This window comes from Melanostigma gelatinosum (genome assembly GCF_949748355.1).
Source record: "Melanostigma gelatinosum genome assembly, chromosome: 5".
Lineage (NCBI taxonomy): Eukaryota > Metazoa > Chordata > Actinopteri > Perciformes > Zoarcidae > Melanostigma > Melanostigma gelatinosum.
Genome location: NC_136638.1, coordinates 25,442,823 through 25,460,766, shown reverse-complemented (window position 1 = coordinate 25,460,766; position 17,944 = coordinate 25,442,823).

Genomic DNA, 17,944 nt, shown 5'->3' with positions numbered 1-17,944 from the left:
TCATGTGATTCATAATTCCACAAATGTCTTCCAGCTTCATCACATTTGGGAGACGGATGTTAATTCCTCTCGTGTCCCCTTGGATTTTGTGTTTTTTTTTAAAAGCTCTTCCTCACGCCTGTTAAAGTCGCTCCAGAAAAGGATGCCTTGAACCTTCTGAGTGTGAGCTCGCTGATATTTCGGGGCGGGTGATGAAGACTTCCTCTACCTCCTTGTTCTTCTTTGTTTATCTTCACCTAGTCTGACTGTCTGTGTTCAGTTAATCTCAAGAACTTTTCAGTCGACTCGACGCTGAGCTGAACTGAGCTCTTCTGGGTTTTTTTTTTTTGTTGTTTTTTTCTTTCTTCCAAAATCATCTTTCGACTGTGAGCTCATCTTCGCTCCTTTCACTGTCACTGGATGAAAGTCTCAAAGATGCTTTTGTGGAGAAAGCTTATCCCTGTGCTTTTTTTTCCAGATCAGTGATCCACAGACAGGAATGCTGTCGCTCTGACGACCCCTGATCACTTCATAAATCAACATTTGTGACAATTAAAGACTTCTCCCCAGAAACCCAGATGAGCAACTTGTCCAGGATTGTGGGAACATTTTCAACGACACGAGTTTGTGTCTGAATCGTAAAAAGGGAAAAGTCTGTGCTTCAATCATTCCTTCAATCACTGACGACCAACTGCAGCCTCTTTTCACCTGTAGTATGTATTCACCTGTCCGCTGGCAGGTTTTTGTATGAGTCGCTACTAACAACATGACACATTTATGATTTCTTTTTTTTTTTTAAACAAATGTAAGCAAAAATAATTTTATGACTATTATTAAGATATTTATTGCCTCCCTTTGTAAATAAAATGTGATGAGTTTTATTTGGCCTCTGTTAATAAAATGAGGACTATATTTTAAAAAGGAACTATTCTACGTCTTTATTGCACTGTGGAGTAAAGCGCCTTTATGTCCCTGTTCACACCGGAATTCTTCTGATGTGCACGTTGAATATCGTGCTGCCTAAAATAGCAATTCTGCAGGTAGCGATTGGTTGGACATAGAGTACATTCCCTTCTCTGCATACTGCCAAGGTATGCATTTATATATACAAACCCAAAGTGTGAGGACTGCTTTTAAGGTCAGGGGTTTGCAAATTGAGAAAGGCCTATTGCAACATCTCTGAAGGCTTTTTATATCATTGCAAAAGGACAGCTTGTGCTGTTTGTGCTGTTACATATTTATAAAAAGTTGTTGGCAAAGAAAGTGAAACTTTGTTTTTCTTCTCTTTGTTTTTAGATAACCCACCCCCCCCAAAAAAAAATAAGATTGATATTACTTGTTGAGATTCAAGAGGATGATCTGAGCTGTACCCTCGCTGACCTTTGGAGCACTTAAAACACAACTCACTTTCATGTACAAGATCCGTCCTCCAGACCCGTAAACACGCAATATTTTAGACATTTTTCCATCTTTTAAAAAGCGCGAAAGGAATGTGGAGTAGCATGTCTTATAATGCTGTGTGCTGGAATGATGTTTACAGTAACCGTCAGACTGAAAGATGGCGGCTTTGAGGGAGAAAAAAAAAATACTTTTGTTTAAATTCCTTGCGATGCTATCAGCCCCCTCCACTGCGGTAGTTACCTCCAACGGACCCAGAAGTCCCCCGCTCCGTCATGGGATTTTGGACGTCTGGTCTGCTTTTAAAAGGTGGAAACATAGTGCTTGATGTGTGACCCAGTAATTCACCATTAACATAATGGATCAGCACGGACGGTCCTGCACGTCTGGGGAGGGGGAGCGGCGATGACTGCAGGATGTCCAGGAATGTCCCTTCATCTTGTCATGATCTCTTTCAACTGTTTATCTCCTCTGTACAATACATTACATATTCTCACCCGTGTACCATTTGTTGAGGCAAATCTTCCTTTCCTCTCAATTATCATTTTTTATTAATTGTGTCTTATAGTCACAAGGCAATAAGGTGGAAATAATTACTTGTAGGACACTGTTTTCCATAAGAGTTGCTAAAGTTTTGTCTTGTGCATCATCGTCTACAGATATTTAGTGTTCTGAAATACCGGGAGTTAAAAATCGGCCTCCGTCCAGGAATTTAATCAATGCAACTTTCGAAACCCTCCAAATTTATGTGAGTGAGAAGCTTTTCTTTTCTTTTTTTCCATCCACATACTTCAAACTTGACCAAGCACAGCCAAACTGCATCTGGGTATATTGACATTTAAACGAGCGCCGATGGTTTCCAACGCGTCGGGCCGATTCGCAATAAGGAGACGACATTTTGCATAAGCCTCCCGCTAGGCTTTTCTCTGACTCAACCTTTGATCATTGGAGGCTAGATGGTCTTGGAACTGGACCAATAACTTCAAAATGAAACATAGGATTCCCTTTTTTTTTGCAAAGCCCAGCCCCTTTTGGAATCGTTCATTGCCAAGTAGTTTATATTCTATTATTAGAAAATCTCAGCATGCTCAAACTGTGCACAATGGATACAGTATGACAAGAAAGCAGCGTCAATGTAGAGAAAAACCTTGTGGTTCTGCGTAAGTTATACAAATTTCAGTGGAACCACCAAAAGTGGTTCTTTGGCCTCGAGATCAGCAACCACACACTTTACAATTAGCCCTGTCACCAGAAATGTGTTCTGTTTGAGACATGAAACAAGCTTTGTCTCTCTGAATATCTCTGAAATTGTCCGTCAAGGTCCGTTAAAAAACAAACGTCCAACGCCAAACAAAACAGAAAACAGAGTTTGAGCTGTAATATACCTCATGTCATTAAATGCAGTTTCACGTCACGTAATTTGCTGTCAAAACAGGACCGCTGCTGCCGCCCTTCTAACTCGTGCTAAACGCTCAACCACAGTCGACTGGTCGCCTTTTATGACTGAGCATCGCAGAGTCTTTCCCCTGTGGATCTCACAAAGTATTTCTGAGTTGTGTTTTTACAGGGTTACAAATGTGCTTACTGTACATACAGTTTCTGGAAAGCCAGACCTCTTCTGTGTTCTCCTCAGAACAACATGTGGCCGGCGTGTTATGAATATGGGTCAAAATAAAGGTGGGTAGGTTTAGTGTCTCAGCATTATTCCATTCAACTCAACGTTATATTGTAGAGCCGAGGGTTAAAGCCCCAATCAATAATGTGTTTGATCACATCAACAGAAAGTATAATCACCTCCATAACTGAAAAGTTTGACTTTGGCTTCACCGGGAATTTGCATCTGCACTGACAGTTCCTTGGATTTGATGCAGATTTGTAGCAGCTGTGACAGCAAAGGGAAATTTGAAACTTCTGCAAACCTCTGACACAAAGACTGAATATTCATACTTCTTGATCTCAGAATGGGCAGTCACCACTATGGCTGCACATACAAAGAAAAGACAAGCAGAACATTGAGGAAGCTCCATTCCACATTTAGTTTGGTTTCCAGATTTCTGATATAGATACATATATATATATATATATATGTATATATATATACATATATATACATATATATATATATATATATATATATATATATATATACATATATATATATATATATATATGTATATATATATATATATATATATATATATATATATATATATATATATATATATATATATATATATATATATATATATATATATATATATATATATATAAAGTTATTTAAGGGACAGTTCAAATAAAAACAACTTAACAGCAATGTCTCTTTCCAGAAATTATGACCCGGTTATTGAAGAGAATCCACAGAGCTTGTTGTAAGCAGTGTCACAAAGGAACTATTTTCTTTCTGCCGAACTACACCCTCCAGCCTTATCACCGCCTAGAAGGCAGCTACTGGTGGAGGAGGGGTCCTGACATTAATGGCGTTGTGTGCTAGCTCAGTGGTGCTATAGGTGTTGAGTAAAGATGCATGTCGTCTTCGGCGCGGTGATACCGTTGGGGGATGTAGTTTGGTAGAAAGAAAATAGTTCCTACATCTAACTGCTCACAACAACGTCGGTGGATTATCTCGAGTAACCGGGTCATGATTTGTGGAAAGAGACATTGCTGTTGAGGTTTATTTTGGCGCTTTCAGCACCACAAGCCGATCTAGTTCCATTTGAGAAGGCAGGCAACTCAAACTAGACTAGTCTACATTGATAAAAAGCACTACAGGTAAGAGGACAAAACATGGTGATCACATGGCACAAAAGATGGGGACAAAATCCAAAAAACTTTTTTTATTCTCACCTTTGAGTTATGACTTTCCCCTGCATCACTGTCCTGTCTGTAATGTTGCAGGAAGAAAAAGGGACACGCAGTGATGAACCACATGTAAACATGCATAACCACTTCATCACTCTCGCCCTCGTGTACACAAACACACCAGTCAGGCCTCGTCCCAGGCAGCATCAACAGATGCCAGGTGACATAGCTCATTAACTTCTCCTTTCTCCTGTTCTTTTGGCTCCTCATTGTCTTGAGATATGAGATGAGCCTTTGTTGAGAGTTTTTGCCCCCTTTTCTCTCGGCCAGGCAGGGCCCATAATTAGTGCTTTGCGCTGGGCGTACTTTCTCACAGGGCTACGACACAATTAATCACCACTTTCCCACCAATGGGCAGAAGCCGCTTGATTCTATCAAGGCCACATTTTTAGGTTGCGACGCCTTTTTCCAGTAATAGAAATATCAGGACAAAGCAACGATTTTTTGAGAACAGATGCCACAATTGTAGGATGACAAATGAATGCATTGCACCACTTTATCCTCATATAGTCCGATATCATCTGACAGTACTTTTAATGCTTGTTTTTGTCTAAAGAAGAGCCAGATTTTGGGGTTTGATGCATAAAATAAAGCAGCAAGTGCCAGAAAGTTCGGACTATCACTGGAGATTGTTTTGAAAATCACATTCGTTCAGCAAGCAGCAACTTACCTGACATGTGAACACCTGATCTGGTAAGCTCCAACTGTCTGGAGCTGCACATTAGTTCCACTTTTTGATGCAAATGCTATTTGGCTCAGATGTGTTAGTGACGTATCGCGAGAGCTCATTTTGTTTAGTCTTCTAATTTATAATTTTCTTTTGTTGACATCAATCTGACGAGTACGTGACTCTGACCTATGAATCTATTGGTGGATAAATAGTTTTGCTTTCTCATTATCTTTTCCTTCATCCTGTACTGCTTCACCCTCTTTCGTTGGTTATCATAAGAACCTTCTTTCAAAACGGCAAAATATCACTTAACAGATGAACATTGACAAAACAAAGTAATGTGTGTGTGTGTGTGTGTGTTTATGAATGAAAAAGTCAAAAAAATGAGTGTGTCATATTTTTGCCATGTTTTCCTTTGTTTCATTCATATCATTCACGTTTTGTGTTTCCTGTTATATTTTCGTTACTCGTTTCAGATCACTGTTTTTCCACTCGTTTTAATTGTCTGTCTCGCTCTGATTATTTCACCTGTCCCTCGTTAGCACCGCATTCACCAGACCTCCTGCTCTCACCTGCTCTCACTTCCCCCAATCAGTCATTCACTATATATGTACCAGACCAGTTCCGCTGTTATTTTGTTGTTATGTGGTGTTGCCTGTTTTGTTTCACCTGTCAACTGAATCGTCTAAGTATCCTGCTGCCTGCTCAACTGTCTGCATTTGGGTCTAATCATTTGCACAGTGACAGAGAGAGGATGACACAAACAGTTGTAGATTATAATAAAGACACTTTTAAAAAGATCAAATTGAAGGAAAAGACAAACAAAATGTGACAGAAAACACATTCACGGCTACTAACGACATCAAAAGCGGTGAAGGAGCCAGAAGAAAGTAAAATGTGGCCGTTCTAATTCGTAGCTTAAATCCACAAAAGGTAATGAACTGTAATGGATATAAAATCCTTCATTCCAGACAACTGTGAGGTCGGAATTTTCCCAGTTCAGTTAAACTTTCCTGTAGGAATTGCGAAATGTTGGAGTTCTGAGTTTTTATCACGTTCTTCACGTGATCAAGAGCCAGGAAGGCTGATGTCGTACAAAGAGCGACACACAGAGAGGAGGTTGTGGTTGGTCAAAAAAACACGAGACTTTCACCCAGGAGGTTGCTGTTGCTGTGTAACACCAGAATTCCATGTTGACTTATATATGTCACGTAACTTCCATTCTTAGGTCACGCCTCTTTCGGGATTATTTTAACCCAAGCCATCTTTTCGTAAACCTAACCAAGTAATCTTGTTGCCCAAACACCTTAATGCGCACCGATCGCTCGCGTTGCTGGACATTTGTAGGAAAAAATACGAAAATGACTTTTCGTAAGATATCATAGGAACCGTTGTAGAAGGATACGTTGCTGGAGGGGTGCTGTATGTGTGTACTAGCTAATTAAATGGGTGAGTATGGATGTTAAATCCCTGAGGGAACCTGCAGCCACTTTAGCACACGGTCAAGTCCTGAATCAAACTAAATCTGATTCATGTCATCGAGTCCAATCCGAGCCAGGAATACATTGATCCAGTTATAATTGCAGTCCGGTCAGCGATAACAGTTTGGTCATGTATCAAGATGTAGCTCTCTTGAGTCGCGCTAGATGCAGCGACGGGACAAAGCCATGATCTGTTTGGAGACAAATAACAAGGAACACAAACACGCACATTTCGCTAAAAACAATATCAGTCAACGTCACGTGCTGTGTTTTCTTTTTAACTGCACAGAAACATGTTTCAGCCAAAGGTGAAACAACACAGATATGATAACAGTGGGACTTGCCACGCCAGCCCCATTAACTTCAACAGAACTGGCACCAAAGTCTGGCACAATGCAAAATTGGAATGCTGTCACAATGACGTAATGACCCTTCTTTCTTTAATTTATTCCTTGCTTTGTCCCTGTACATCTGCACATCAATTTAATTCCACATTACAATTAAATGCTAACTTACACGAAAGGCGCGCCCATCTTTTTACTCGTGTTTCATTTGTTTTTAAGTTGCAGTATGATTGGTGGGTGGGTGGGTAGAGGGAGAGGAGGAGGAGGAAGAACAGTAGGAAACAAAAGCAGAAGAAAAGAACACACTCATGCAGACCTTTCACCTGAGGTCGAAACACAGGTCCTCTGCTGCTAATCTGACATATGTTTTCATGAGCAACCCTGCCATGGTGGCCGCTCTCCAAAACTAATGATGTCAAGTGATTCCCTCTCCCAGAATCCCTTTTAAAACGGCACGAAAGAGGCAGAGAGGGATGGAAGTGCGGGGGCTCTGGGGGTCCGGCGAGGGGTTGTCGTTGGAGAAGATGAGGGGGGGGGGGCAGGTTGGAGCAAAGAAGGAGACTGAGAGGAGACCCCACATTGTCAAAAAAACCAAACTCAACATGGTGCCGCTCAAAGACCCTTCCAGCTACTTCCTGTGCCAAATCTTACCCCTCGCCGCTATCATATCATTGTACAAAGAGAGGAGGGCTCACTTTTTATTTACGCCACTGTTATTGCCAGAATATTGCTTTTAATTGCATGTCCTGGATTCCCCGCTGCGATATAGGACGAGTCTGAGACGATTACTCAAAGTAATGGAGCATAATGATGTCCCGGAGCGGCCCCTGAAGCTCAGGTCAGGGGTTGGACAATGTGAACATTCAGCTACTTAGCCTCCTTTGCAACTTTGTGACAAAATCTGTTTGCCCAACACCAATTAAGATGCCTCTCTGTGCACTCTGGTCAATGGGTTTGACGGAGGGGGTCATCCAACGAGTTGACATGTCCCTGAGCACGAACAAGCTGGCCTGTGTCCTCGCCTCAATAATTGGTGTCCCTTGCAACGTGCCGCTTCCCAGGGCTGTCCTTTGTGTCCCCATGGCAGTCCTAAATGAGGGGAGTCAGGGCTTTAATGGGACTCCTGTTGGTTTTAAACAAACACAGGGCGACCCCCTACTGTTCAGCATGTTGCATAGAACAGCTGGGAGTCCACAGGGCTCTCACTCGGGAGCCGGCAACCCCCACGGGGGCCCAAGGGCTCGCTGCCTACTCCCCATTGTGCCTCTGATGACGTCCTCTCAGGAGCTCGACACTAATTCTTTTCAGACACTTTTCAGTGGCCCGATTGCAAGGTGTGGTGCCAACAGAGTCACAGAGAGAGGCTGAACGTCATAGCTGTGTGATTGGCTGCTAAAGGGGAACGTCCACCTGTCAGACAAGGAAAAGGAGGAATGCAGCGAGCATGAGCTGTGACTCCAACTTCATGCTGGCAATGGTGAAGTTTTCGGAATCAATTTCTGACAGGTTTCTCTGTTCTCCCTCTGCCACACATATACAAATATGGAAGAACAAACTTGCTCCAAAAATGCAAAAAGTGTTGAATTCTATATTATTTCAAGTTTAGATTGTAAGCAGCGCAATTAAAGCTGCAGGGCAGGCGGTTTATTGTTATCTCAGTCTCGGTCAAGTTCATGCCGCAGCGTTTGTCAGTCATCCTGATGCTACGCAAGATAATGCGTCGTAAATGTCTCACAAAATAATTTAGTTGGTTATTCACGTAACCATGAGCGAGCAAGTGTAAAGACCGCAAAAGCCCACTTGGGGTAGCGTGGGGGGAGGTGGATCGGTCCATCTTTCTCTCAGGAGACTGCTATTTGTTCTCCATGTGAAACGAGAAGTCGAAGTTGATTTATTTGTCACGTAACTTGCGGAATTCAGTAACGGCACTTCCGTATTGTTTTGTAACCCAAACAACGATATTTTCCTAAGTTTTGTTGCCTAAAGCTAACGAAGCTGCGTCCTGTAAAGACGGAAGTTTATATTGAAGCTTGCATGTATGATACAAGCGGAAATTGACATGTGTTGCTGGCTTCCAGAGGAAAACGAACAAAAATAAAGAGTAACGTTGTGTGAAAATGATAATGACCTGTCTGATTTTAAACATCATCGAGCTTTAGGCTGAACCTGCAACTGTGAGACCAGAGGTAGACACACACTGATATAAGCTTCTTGTTCACTTCTTGTTTATCTGATGAAAACTCTGCACACTACAGCTTCAATCATTCTTCACAGCATCTTGAATTCCAACATTTGAGCTCCTTGATTTGCTGGGAAAGGAACATCGTGGCTCCTCGCCTGAATTTCATTGGGGAGGCAGGGAGGATTTGTCAATGGGCTCTTGAGTGCAGTGTTGATGTTGTGTGGCTAATGTGTTTGCGCTGGCTGTGATAGAGGGGATTAGCTCCTTTGTGGTGGTCTGCTGGGACCGCAGACTACTGGACTTTGAAAGCATACCTGCCAACGTACTCACAGGCAAATCAAAGCCTGTGAAAAATTGTTTCCCCTCAGCACCTAGTTGACTGGTTGACCTCTGTGTCGGAAAAGGCACAAGCGTAAACACACACAGAGCCTCATCAGAGACTGCTCCTCATACTGTTTGTAGATGGCTGAGGGTCAAGGTGACAAATGGCAAACACCAAATAAATCTTCTGCGAGTCGATCACCCGCTAACTAGTCGGCCTACAATTAACCGACCTCCTCTGATAGGTCACTGCTGGAGAAAACATCTTCTCATAATGCGATTTGTATTATTGCCTTACATTTCAAACCAGCATTTACGCTCAGTTTAAAATGGTTTTACAACTGTTGTTTTATGAAAAAATGTCATAAATAAAAATAATAAAGAATAAATAAATAAGATAAAAATAAATATAATAATGATTTATGAAGGCTAAGCCTCATCTTACCATAAAAACGTGTTGATTCACTGTCATGGCTAACTGGGGCACTTAATGGAACTAACCCATTACTAACATTCATGCCGACGATGATAAGTCAAAATGTCTGCCGTGAAAAAGATCGATTGTAAAAACAGGATCGGATAAAAACACAATAGATTAAATAAGAAAGAGAAATAAGAGTAAAGTAACAAAGAAACTGGCTTCAATAATGGAATGCAGCCATCATTAACGTCATTAACGATCCTGCTTTAACGAGTCAAAATATACCAAGAAAATGATCATGAGTACTTTATACACATATATACTGTGATTGTTTCTTATTTAATTCTACTTTTTGTAAAATGTTTATTTTATTTATTCATTTTAATCTCTGAATTTCTTTTTCTTTTTTACACAAAAGGCTTCATAGTTCAATGAATATTGTATTTTTTAAAATCTAAAATAGTTCATAGATCAGTTCTAACACATTGTATATTATTTTGAATACCATAATAAATGTGAAGCACTTCACTTTTCTCCTGGTGTGTGTGTTTATGTTCTGAAATTCACTTTCAACTTTAACTTAGCCATTAGATTTGCCTTTGCTATTTTGTTTAGGTACAGTTTATCTAATTTATGCCACTTAAATATTTTTAATACATGTCTATTATCTTTTTCATACCGGTTTCTCAAATGGTTCTAACTGTTCTAACACAGAGTTGTGTCCACTGTCTTGGAGGTTGTCCTCAGCAGGTAGTGTCGTCATGTCCATGTCCATGTGCTCACTGTCTCTCTCTCGTCCTACAGCTAACATCCACTCTGCATCATTAGCACACATGCCATGCATCCTACTGCCATTTGCTGAAATGACTGCTCTGCACCATCCATCGTTTAGTCTGAATAAACCTTAGTTCATAAACGTTTGTTATAATGTTGTTAATAATGTTTCCTTGCATGGACCCCCTCCTTGTCACATTCCTTGAGCCAGTTTGTGAAAACATCTATTTTGTATGGGGCCCACTACATGTCAAAAATTGAAATATAACCATTTGTTTAAAATACCAAAATAATCCAAATAAATAGAAAAATTAAAACATGTTGAACCCATATTGATCAAACTCACTTACTACATTGAAAATACTGCAGAATCTAAATTCTTCTCTACTTCCCCTCCAGTTTTCTGAAGACAAGTCTTCTTTTCTTCATCTTTTCATCCTCCATCACTGACTGCAACTTAACTCTATATGAAAGCACCGTGACTAAAGCCTCCCACACCCACACACAAACACTCATATGTGACCCCTGCTGAGCCCCTGCCACTGTGTTTACAGTAAACTGAACCAGTCCTAAGTGTACCCCACAAAGGACCCCGCAGCCTTTGTTTTCCAGCACGCTCCCAGGAGACTCCGTCAGGATGAAACGGAGATACGAGCAGCTAGAGTTACCTCTTCATGAAACGTATCGGCACCACCAATCACGGCAACACAGACTGCCAATAGCACTTCGCCACGACTGGACGAACTCTTGAGGGGCACGAATGAGGAAAGTCGGCAACACAACGGAGGAGGTGTTCACCTCCTGTGATCGGTCCTGAGTGAAAAGGTGTTTGAGGGTAAAATGCTGCTTTGTCTAAATATGGACATTGCTGTGCATCAGTATTCATAACTTCATGCACACTTGTTGCTGTAATGTGGTAGATGAGGCTCCATACTGATACAAGGATTAGCGCTTCAGCTTTTTATTCATATTTCAGCTGGGGCAGCCATTTTCAGCAAAAAAACTACTTTAACAAATTGAAATGCCAGCTGCAGCACCAAACAGCAGACAGACAAGGTTAGCTGCAAGCTGGTGAACATTGCATTTAGTAGCTATTTAAGTGAGGTGGTGAGACACGATCTTTTATTAAACCTAGCCAAGTAGTTTTCTTGCATAAACGTATGTGATGCCAAGGGGTACCTGGTGCGTTAAAAGGGTCCTGATCAAGCGTCCGTATGTGGCGAGTTGGGAATGAGAACGGCTGAGGCGACCAATAAATTGCCACAAGGAAAGTGTCTGATGGATTTATAAAAAAGGGTATTTTTGACTACTTGCAACAGTTTGCCACAATAACTTTCTAAGGTGATAATATGTCAGTGTTTGTGTTCACAGTGGATTCTGCTGCCCTCAAGTGGCCACAAAAGTCAGTTAATTCTGCTTTAACCTTCTTTTTTTATCAGTGGACTATTTCAAAATGAGGGTAGCTCTTTTTTTCGGGAGGGTCTTCCCCTAAAAAAAGCAACACAGCTCACCGACTATACATATATAAGAACAGGTGTTACTCATAACACTAATGATGACTGTGTGTGTTTCTCCACGTCAACATATTTGTGTAAAAGGCCAAGAGCATGAAGCCGAGTTGAGTCAGCTTCCCGGAAAGGATGTACATTAAAGCGAGTGTAGGCTTTTATCTACAACAGTTAATCCTCCCTGAGACCCATTTTAAATTTGGATCAGCGACGTCCTCACTGTGGAACCCTGCTGTACGTTTAACGAGATTCATTTCACTCACCTGTGTTGGCCCTCGTTAGTGAGCGTTTGTGCATCAAAGCTGGAACAGATCACTGAAATCCTCTCATTAGAGGGACTTGGTTAACCAAATGGTTTAGGTCGCCTTACCTTCATCATATGCTTTAGTTTAGCATGAGCGAAATAGAAAAACATAATCACTAAATGATTCGCAGCAATGTTCAACGGGAGCATTTTGAACATTTTGTGTGCTGACGTGCAGGAACACATCGGCAGAACATTGTTTACTGTTTCATTAGCACAACTTTATATGCAACTACTTCTAGGGAGAGCAAGGTTGAGGGCCACAATGTCCTGACAAGATATGTAACAAACATTCTTGTGTATAATCATACATATCACACATGGAACACAAAAGAAGAACACCTTGCTCATTTTGGCAGCGTGTGTGGAACTCTAGATAGTGAGATAAAGAAAGGAATGTCAATGTTTATTATTGTAGCAGCTAAATCATCTGAAAAATTGTTTCTACCTTTTCCAAAAGCCAAAGTCTTCGTGAAGTCTTGCGGCTTAATAATATTCCGCAAGATTCTTGAGGGAAATTCCCAAACAATGGTGAAATCACACAGTCTGTTGTAATGGGACAAGGGTTGTTACAGCTATTTTACAGCTTAGGGACAAAAACCACAAAGGAAAGAATGAGAAGAATGCTTTTTTTTTTTTTTCCCCTTAAAGACTACCGGTAGTTTTTGAAATAAATACGGCAGCGTTTCAACAAGTTCCAAGGCCTTGAAGATCACAAAATCCCCTCAGTACATACAAGACCACGTGAATTTACATTGCAAAGTGTCGTTCAGCATTTCCATATGAGCTGAAATAAACCAGGCAGGTGTTCTCCTGCGGTGGCTGTTGTGGATGGATTTGTTTATCTTCTATCGTCTTTCTTCACTGATGTGTGACTCATATTTTACAGCTTTTTAAAAAAATAATATGTAAAAATGTATTTGTCATGGTTGCATCAATGCAATAAATTCAAATTTAAAAATCACTTTTTAATAAATGTTTGGTATTGTCAATAACTTATATGATGGACCTTGCCTTTCTACCAACTTTTTGTCATGACAGCGACCAGTTGCATTTTTAGTAAAGCACAGCTATCCAGTGCATTGTGAGAATAACCGGCATGACTGGAACGCGTCATTGACCGATGACTTCAGTTGGATGTTGCATAATAAGCTGTGTGGTCTGTGTGGTCTGACTGAGCATATTAGGCTTCATAAGGGAGGAAAATGGCTGTGAAAGAATGACAGGTATGATAAGCCTTTCTCTAAATGTAGTCCAGTTGGAATGCAGGTGTAAATAAAACACAGATGAGCATGTTGCTACAGGTGACAAATACAATAAAACAGTGAGGCTTTAACAAATATGAAGAGGTTGTTTCCAAACAGCTCTGTAAGAAGTCATGGTTACTATCACTGGCGCCGACACTAGAAATACCAGCGACTTTTTACAGTTGAAGATGATGATTTCATATTTAACTGCTGGAACTGTTCAACAGTAAAATATCCAGGAGCATCAAGGCAGGTCCTCTCTGTGTGGTGAAGCTCTGAAACAATGCAGGAACCTGAAGTTTCCCATTTCTCAGAAGGCTTCGTCACGACTTCCAGGACCAATCTAATGATAGTACTGTTAACAGTACTTTATATAATACTGCTACTGCAAGTGCTACGACTGAAATCACTACTGCTTATGCTAATACTACTATTTCTGCAACTACCACAACTTGCTACTTTTGCTACAATCATGGTTAGGGTTTTAAAATCTTACTTAAGTCCATGCCTTGTATGTAATCTAAATTTCAAAGCCAATATCACCATTCTCCTGCTCAAGCCATGTTTCTTGTTTGACTGTTTACTGGGAGCTTTGCTTAAAACACTTTGTTTCCATACAGCAGTGTTACAAATAACAAATCTCCCAAAAAACATTGAATAGTAACAAACCCAATGAAAGTAGATCAATATACATGAGCTCCATGCTGTACAGGCAGATAAATGCAGAATGGATCACAGTGCTTTTTGAAATGTCCACAGATTTGTCTCAGCAAGGGGAAGAGAATGCTAAAAGGCCTGTTTGTGTTCGTGCTTTAACACAGACACCAGGTGCAAACGAACAGCCAGAGCACCCATTGGTGAAAGTCAGTCAAATTTGACTCAGATGGCGGCTGACTCCTCCCTGAGACTTTTTTAATTGTGGAATGTTTGAGTCAGGATCGATACACTGACGAGAAATGTATCCTGGCTCTTATATTTACGAAGGCTATATTTTGTATGACTTTGTTGTGAAAATTCTCCGTAATAAGACAGTTTGAAGAACATACATATATATTCTGAACGCTAAATACCTTGTGTATAACATGCATATCTTCTATGAATAGACCAGCTTCCATCGCAAGTTGTTATAACAACGCCACAGGGGTGGAGTTAAAGTATCAAAAGTAAAAGGACTAATTATGCAATTAAGTGACCCAGTCAGTGATGGCAGAGAACCATCATGCGCCATATGAGGGAGCTAGGAGTTGTGTTTTTTCTTATCAATGCTCCATTACAAGCCTCACTGCTGTTACAAAACTGCTACTACCTCTATTGCCACAGCAATACAGACGACTGAAAGTCTCAATATATAGATGACAAATTGAACATTTTGTTGTTGCAAAAGGAACAGTTAAAAAAACAAAAACATCAGCGAGCTATAAAGTGAATTTCAAGGTTCACATAAGGGGAACAGCCTGATTGCATGTCTCCCAGCCAACCTGTGTTCAATGCCAGGACACACATGAAGAGGCTTTTCTTTACTGCTCCAGTGCTAAACAGAAATCCTCAAACCTGTCTGTGTGGGACTTTCCACCGTGACTACAGCTACACTCATTAATCAGCCCCCAAAAAGCAATGTCAAACCATATTTGTCACATTTTGATGATTCATTGCTTTGAGAGAGGAAGAGAAAAACTCTCCCCTGAAGCTGGGATTTCACCCGCAGCAAGCAATTCAAAGGCAATTTGTTGCTTTGTCATGTAAAGGTTGCACAGATAGTGACGGATGACCAGTCAAAAGGTTTTTGTTTGCACAACGGTCGTACAAGAAGTTAGAGGAGTTCATACAGCTGTTGATGTACGACCCTGCAAATGATCTATGATCAGATTACAGCAGCTCCTGCTGACCCGTCAGCTGTTATCGATGGGAGAGCAGACTACCTCAGTCCAGGATGATTTGACCACGCTGTGAGGAAGATGATGAATACCTGCAGCAGAAATAAATAGCAATGAACAAGAAGTGATTTGACTCCATTCCTCAGTGTATCCAGATACAATTCCACAGCTAGTTTTATTGAAGACACTATGTGTAAAATTGTATAGAGAATAATTCAAATGATTTTGATGTTAATTTTGTTTGTTGAAATATTAGAATTGGTGCAAAATTGCCGCAGCGTATTCACGATTCACTGTCTGCCACGGTGCTTTTCATACTACCACTGGGGGGCGCCAAATTAATTGTTGTGCCCCTTTAAAATTTGCTTGATCAAATAGGACATTTCATGCAGTTTGCTGCGTCTTTTTTACGTTTTTGTTGCTAGACAACCCCAAAATGAGTGCTAATGTTAACTCAATACAAACCATAAACTGCACGTTGTCTAATAGTTGATGGTACAGTTTAACTGAATGAAAACAACTTACCGGTACCCGAAATCTCACGTAGCGTTTGCCTCCCGCTGTTCTCTGTTCAGATCATGGTCTGGTTTTAAACTCATACAGCTGAAGGTATCCAGCAAAAGAAAAATGATGATGTCAGCCGCTTTTTCGCTTTGAGTGGCATTTATTCAAGGCCCATGAGGCATTCAGGGCACTCCTGCAAAAAAGCAAGGTGCTTAGAGCGGAAAAAAGTGAGCAGCTCAAAAATGCAAAAGCAGCGAGCAACACACTTCAATCTTCTTAAAATGTTTACAAAAAGCCTGGTAAGACACACTGATCAGGGCCTTCCTCCGCTTCTTACTAAGATCAATGATTTACATGGCTGGTGACTACATGTGTGTTCAAGAATTAACGTAGCTGTCCGCACCCGCACCAGCAGTGCACCAGTAGCAATTAGCAGTGACCACAATGCACCACGGGAAAACAACACAATGCTTAAGACAGTAAGCATGAATATATTCCTGCATGGAAGCTGCAGACAGAATTGCGAGTTAGCCTTGCAGTTTGGGAAATCTCTCAAACATGCATGGAATTATATTTCTTGACATTAACACAAAGTCAAATGACTCCATGTCGCGTGGAATTGTTGCTCCTAGGTCGGTAGGTAGATTACCTCCAATAGAAAAGAAATGGTGATGATGTGGCAGAGGTATCCTGAAAAGATTCACTTTTTATTCACAGCTTTTTTTGTTCTGACATTTGTGGAAAGAAAAGACAGACAGACAGTAGAATGGACCGATTACATTGTTCTCCATCTCATCCACAATGAAACATCATGGCAACATCCTGCATCCTCCTCCTAGCTTGAGAATGCATGTTGAAATACTTTCTCACACATCCTTGAGCATAACTTTAATCATAACCACAACAGTGTTTTAAAAGTATCACTTGACAGTGTCAGGAAAGCTCTGCAGATGTGTGGCTGTGTCAACGTCTTCTCCCCAGGGAGGGAAAATATGATATAGATGCCTTCACAGATTTCTGACCTTTTGTTTTGAATGTGGTCTTCTTTTTATTTCCCACAGATTTTCTTGAACTAAGCGTCTGGTTTACATTGAAGAGTGCACCACACAAGTAAAAAGGGAGCATTTACTGTGTGACCAATAAAAGGAAAGTTATTCAGTTGCTTCCTAAGTGTTTAAGTCTGGTTATTGTATCCGATTTTTATGGATGAGTGGAGGACAGACAAAATAAGTGGAATGTTTTAAAAGTGACAAGAGGTATAATAAAAGAAAATGTCTTGGTCTCAAACAGAGCTTATCTTGTAGATGACGATAATATTTGTCCGTCATCAACCCCAGTGGATTTGTGCTGTTCAGTGTCTGAAGGGACAGTACAGAGGTGACTGGAGGGTTCAGATGGTAAAATGTATCTCCACAAACAAACGTTGATGTAAGTACAGTGTGGTGACCTATAAGCTGTGTTGCTCAGGAAAAGCTGATCCGTTTTTACTAAAACTGAAGCATTTAAAATCGAATAAAGAAAACTATCCATTTGTTTGAAGGAACCTGAAGTGTATGGGTGAGGAAAACAAATAAACTTCTCTAAGTTCTTTCACAACCTCATACATATTACTACAATTTATCACAAACACCACCGGATTCAACAATTTTCTTTAGCACAAATATTTAAAAAAAATTGCTGCAAATAGTGATGTTTTATCACTGTAATCAGAAAGAAATCTATCTAAAAACGAAGTCCCATCGGAGTTTGTCTGTCAGTTTAAAAAGAGCCGCAAAGAGGAACACTGAGACCCCAGAGACAAAGCATCGGATTCCTCCATCGAATAACTTGTGGACAATTGCCAGTTACAGCGTATAGCGAGGGTGATGTAATGTTTATACAATATAGGAATATTTCACTTCCCTGTCAAAGCAGTAACTCACCTGCGTTTATTCAATCTCCAAAGAATCCTCGGGCCGCTGCACAGAGGTGGAGAGACAATGATCGGCCTGTCACTGAGCGGGGTCCCAGCTGAGGCCTGAGCTGGATCCTTCCGTCGCTGATGGTGGGGCTGATGCAAAATGTTTACTACTTAAACC